Genomic DNA, 6,000 nt, shown 5'->3' on the forward strand with positions numbered 1-6,000 from the left:
CCCAGTTCTTACTTCTCTTCCATCCTTGGTTTCTAAACAATAAGAATTAAGGTATGTAGCGCATACCACTAATCCCAGCTACTCAGAAGGCTCAAGAGTTAGAGGCCAGCCTGGGCAACTTAGCAAGACCCTATCTCAAAAGAAAAATAAAAATGGCTGGGGATGTGGCTCAGTGATAAACTACCTTGGATTCAACCCCCAATATAAAAAAAAAAATTAATAAAAAATAAAATAGAGAAGAAGAAGGCATACATGTGGTCCCCTGATGGCTAGGTTATCTCCATCCTCAATGTTGGAGTGGCCTGGCAAAGGAGGCTGGGGAGAGGAAGAGGAGTGTGGAAGTGGAACAGTGGAACCACCTTGCACAGAAGAGATGATTTTCAGCAGACTCATCTCCTGAGAAAGACAGGGCTGTAAGCCCCTTCCAGCTCCAAAGTGCATCTTCAAGAGTCTTTGCAACAAGAAGGAACAGCAACGCCATTCCCAGCAGGCACTTTTCAGGGTGTGCTAAAGGCAAAGGAAAAACAGACTGTGAGCAGACATTTCCCAGGGCTTGCCAGCCTCTGGGGTCAAATGAGGTCATCTTACAGCCTAAATCTGCCTGAGAGCAGTGTTCTGTCTCCCTGTTGGGCCAGGCAAAGGACGCTTCATAATGAGCCTGTTGAGGACTCCTAGACAGTGGCCTTAGGCACCAATGTGTGACCTATACTTTCTAGAAAAACACAATTTAAATGTTTGCTTACAGCTTGCTCTCTTTGCCTAAGCCCCAACAGGATTCAACCAGCTGAGTTAGGAACAGACTCAAGTCTCGGGACAGGAGGGGGTCCAGGCTCCCCATCCACATTCATGAGAAGGAAGACTTATCAAATGGCTGTAGTGTCAGATTGTTTGGTGTCAAAGGCCAATTTTACCACTTACTGTGTGACTTTGAGTAAGTTACTTAACTTATCTGGGCCTCAGAGGAATCATAACTGCAAAATTCTATGATTCTGATTTTTAGGAAGACTGACAAGATAATGTGAACTCAGCATCAAGTAGTGTGGCACCTCGACCCTCCCTGAACATGAGCTATTGTTATTATAGCACAGTGGGACACATGCTGTGTATATAGTTATTTGTTGTATAGATTTGTACAGATGTTAATTAGCAAGTGAACTGGACATAGTTCTTAGTTGACTCAGCCATTCAGCCATTCTCAATTTAGTCCTTTTATGAAATTGCTGTTAAAAAAAAAAAAAAAAGAAGAAGCAGCAGCAGCAGCCTCAGGCTAGGAGTGTAACTCAGTTGTAGAATGTATGTTTCGCATGTGCAAGGCCCTGGGTTCAATCCCCAGCATCAGAAAGTAAGTAAATAAATAAAGCCTCCTTCAGGCATGGCCATATCCATCTACCCAGCCATAATAAGCACCCAGATTCCAGAATTCTGGAGATGGGCAGAACAAGTAGGCAGTACCCCATAACCCAAGAGTTCTCAATCCAGACTCTAGGAATCCCTGGAAGACCCAGGGAATGGACACCTCTAAAATCCTCAATTGTGTGACTATTTTTAGGCTGTGCAAATTTGCACAGCCACTCCCAGGCCTCTCTGAAGCAGACCCGGGGAAAAAGATGGGGGCAACTCCTTCCCTGAGAGCCAGGCATTCTCCAAAGTGAGGAGACAGTTCAGCAAAAGAAGATGCCAGAGCAAACTAAAGAACGTGAAACCCCCCCGGGGTAAGGGGACATTATTTCCAAAAAGAGAATAAAAGCAAGGTGCCTGTAAGTTGTTGGGAGATAAGCCCGGGAGACTTGCCTAGACGAGCAGCAAGGCCCTCAGCGGGCTGCGGGTCCCACAGTGTGAATAGGTGGAGGGGTAGACAGGGTCCTGGGTGTTTCAGCCAGGGTAGGGGCAGTGTGGGACTGTGTCTGGTTCCCTGAACCTTCGGCCCCTCTAAGCTTGGCTTCCTTGCCTGCCAAATGGAATCCCAAGGGACAGCAGTGGCCCCTGGTCTGTCAGCCCCTGAGGTTGCTGTGAAAAGCAGAGAAACCAGCGCATGTGGATGATGTCTTCAAGGTCCACTTAGGGGGGCTGGGGATGTGGCTCAAGCGGTAGCGCGCTTGCCTGGCATGCATGCGGCCCGGGTTCGATCCTCAGCACCACATACAAACAAAGATGTTGTGTCCGCCAAATACTAAAAAATAAATATTAAAATTCTCTCTCCCTCTCTCTCACTCTTTCTTTAAAAAAAAAAAAAAAAAAAAAAAAAGGTCCACTTAGGGGCATGGGGGCCCCGCAGCCTATGTGCAAGTCCAGCGCAGTGCTCCTACATCTAGCCAGGTCTTCGCAGCCACCACCGCGTGACTGCCAGGAGTCTACCAAAGTCCAAGCATGCTTCACGTACCTCCCAGAGCAAGGTCACTGGTGCAAGCTGGGGCGCTGTCATGACTCACACTCCCCGGGGCACACTGGGGGAAAGGGGACGCTCTCATCTTCCATTTTTGGTACATGCTATCCAAACAGAGGGCTGGGACTGAGCAATAGAGGTGACCCTGTGGGGTCACCACACCTGTAATCCAGTAACTTGGGAGACCAAGGCAGAAGGATTGCAATTTCAAGGCCAGTTCAGCAATTTAGTGAGACCCTGAGCAACTTAGCATGACCTTGTCTAAAAGTAAAAAGGCCTGGGATGTAGCTCAGGGGCAGAGCAACCCGGGGTTCAATCCCCAGTACCCACCCCCACACCCACCCCCCAAAAAAGAAAAATGAGGACCTTGGGGGATAGGTGTCGAGAATGAAATTTAGCAGGCAAAGATCAGAAATGACCCAGAGAGAAATTAAATGGCAGCTTTGTGGTGACAGTGAGGTGCTTTCCCCCCTCAACTCAAAAAAAAAAAAAAAAAAAAAAACTCCAATAAAATGTTACCTGATGGAGTGGGTCTATTTTGAGCTCAGCAGTTTTGTCGCTGAGTTCCTGCGCTGACTGGCCGGGCTCTGTTCTCAGCCCGTCACATGCTCTCATCCTCAGGGGATCTCTCGCTGTGCAGAGAGCCCTGTTCTTCCCCCTTTTCACAATGGGGCCACTGAACCACCAGGGCCACAAAAAAGTCAAGGGTGGACCAGGATTCTTCTGGGCTGCCTGACATCACCAGGCTGGCCCAGCTGGGTTACCTCAAGGTGGGGCAGGATGAAAAGGGAGCCAGCGTGGGGTGACAATATGCAGGACACCTCAGCCCAACTGCCCAGTCAAGCTTTGCTACCCTGCTGTGGCCCAGACTTCTCTGGCAGCTCCTTCTCTGGGCAGCTGAAGACCCTCCCGAAAAACCTGACCGACCCCATCTCCAATCCCAATTCCAAATTTCCCACCTTTTCTGATGCTGCTTGCTCACCTGGGTCATTCAACAAGAAGCCTGGTCCAAGGTCACTCGCAGGTTCCTAGCTTAAAGCACTGCTGGGGGAGGGAACGTGGGGGTCATTCTCCCTGGAGGGGCTGGGATTGGGAATGGGACTTCCTGTCTGGCTACCTTCCCCAATAACCCCAGACCCAGAAATAGGAATGGGGCTCCCCAGGCCTTAGACAAAAAGACCTTCCTGCTCTAAGAGGTAGGCTGCCATAAAAGGTAACACACTAACCCTGGTCCCCAGATCAGGAATCAGCATTTCCAGTTCTTCAACCCTGCCTGTTACTGACTTCCTGTATGACCCTGGGCAAGTCACTTCCCCTCTCTGGACCTCAGAGTCCTCACCAGTAGAATGGAGGCTAATAATCAGATTGGCCCACCCACTAGGACATTCCAAGCCTGTTCAGTGTTCAGCACTAGGAGGATTTACATAAGCAGAGCTGCATTCCTTTAATTTGACTAAAAGATAAATGCCCCTGGTCAATGAGTCAGCAGTTCTCGGCCCAGGCCAGCATATCCGTGTCACCTGGGTGGGGAGGGCAAGGTTCTGCCCAGACCCACAGAACCAGGTCTTTGGGGCACAGTCCTGGGAATTTACTTTTGGAAGAGGCTGCTAAGGAAGTCCAGACTGTAAAAGGAAGACGGAGGGAAGAGTACAAACTCTCCTGCCCTGTGCCTGACAAAATTTGAGTGTTGACAAAAAAAAAAGAATGAGTTACCTGGTGTCCACCTGTAAGCCCAGCAACTGGGGAGGCTGAGGCAGGAGGATCACAAGTTGAAGGTCAGCATCAGCACAAAGCAAGAGCCTTTCTCAAAATATAAAATAAAAAGAGCCAGGATGGAGCTCAGTGATAGAGTGCCCCTAGGTTCAAAAAGAGCCCCCTAACCAAGACAGACAGACAGCTTTTAGAGAAATGGTGTCCAGTCTCCTCCATCTTCATTCATGGAGACGGGATGGTACTAGCCTGGGAGTGGGACACACACACTCAGACAGGAAGAGGACAAGGCAGTTAAGGAATAGCAGGAAGGAGACCTGGAGCCCCAGTGAGGGTGGCCTCAGTCAGGGGCTGAAAAGCAGAAAACCTCACAGTCCCCCAAACTGTCTTTGTAAGGGGCAGCCTGGTTCTGCTGCCAGAACAAGCTAAATGCCTGGAGGATGAGCCGAGAGGGAGCGAGATAAGAACTTGAAGGCAACGGACACTCAACTGCCAGGAAAGGGAGGGTGATCACAGGAGGCCACAAACTGAGAGGAAACATGTGTCCAGGGGTGAAGGCAATTCTTAGACACTAGTGGCTTCATGCTTGAGAAAAGTTAATGAGAATATGAATTGGACAGGAAAAGAGCACAGAGAAGAGAAGGCAGAAAGCATTATCAGGAAGCTGGATGCCGTGCGCGCACGCCTGTAACTCGGGAGGCTGAGGCAGGAGGATCACAAACTTGAGGCCAGCTTCAGCAACTTAATGAAAACCTGTCTCAAAATGAAAAGGGCCAGAGAGGTAGCTCAGGCAGAGGGCCTCTGGATTCAATCCCCAGTGCTGAAAAGAAAAGCAAACAATAGCATGGGAGAGAAACTTTTTTTTTTTTTTCCTCAAGAAACTGCAGAGACGGAAGGACCTGCTGTAGGAATTGAAAGGACACAAGAAAACTAGGGGGACAGATTTAGAATGATCAGCATTGGGCCCTACTGACTGAGTTACTGAACTTTTTAAGGATAAAGGACAAAAACCTTCAGGCACCCAGGAGGAGGAAAAAAAAAAACAATCTAGCCTCAAAATTTTCCACAGCAACATTGAATGCCAGAAGACAAGGGAGCCGAGTCTTCAAAGTTGTGTGGAAAAGAGAAAGCCAAGAATACTTCACCCAGTGAAGTTGTTCAGATTTATAGAGAACATGGAAAAGGTCAGAGATAATAGCACCCATGAGCCCTTTGGGGAAGTAAGACCAAAACTCCTCCGTAATGAAATCTAGCTAACCGTTTAAAAGGGTACTTTTTTTTTAGAGGTAAAATCATGATTCTCGTGCAAAATATAAAATGAACACATGTCAACATTTTTATTTAACTCATTAAGTAATTAGAGAATAAGTAATATGTGACAGCTGGCTCAAGGGAAAATTGGAACACATATATAGATAAGCAAAGAAGGAATGCTGGGATTTACACACACACACACACACACACACACACACACACACACACACACATGCAAAGTTGATCAACAGACAGGGGCTGAGATCAACCGAAATCCACTGGGCATAATCCTTGAGCATTTATTTTCTTTCTTCCTTGCCATACTGGGATTTAACCCAGGGGTGCTCTATCACTGAGACACATCCCCAGCCCTTTTTATTTCATATTTTGGGACAGTGTCTCCCTAAATTGCCCAGGCTAGCCTCAAACTTTTGATTCTCCTGCCTCAAACTTCTGAGTAGCTGGGATTATAGAGGGTGCACCACACCCATAATTTTGCATTTTGATGACAACAATCATTTGCATTGCTGTTTACTAAAATTTAGATTGGCTGAAGGACAAAGGTGCCCTAAAGAATTAGGTAACCAGGATACAGTGCTTGCCAAGCATATATGAAGACCTGGATTTGATACCCAGCACCACAGGAAAAATGA

The sequence above is a fragment of the Callospermophilus lateralis genome, chromosome 3 (genome assembly GCF_048772815.1).
Source record: "Callospermophilus lateralis isolate mCalLat2 chromosome 3, mCalLat2.hap1, whole genome shotgun sequence".
Taxonomy (NCBI): domain Eukaryota; kingdom Metazoa; phylum Chordata; class Mammalia; order Rodentia; family Sciuridae; genus Callospermophilus; species Callospermophilus lateralis.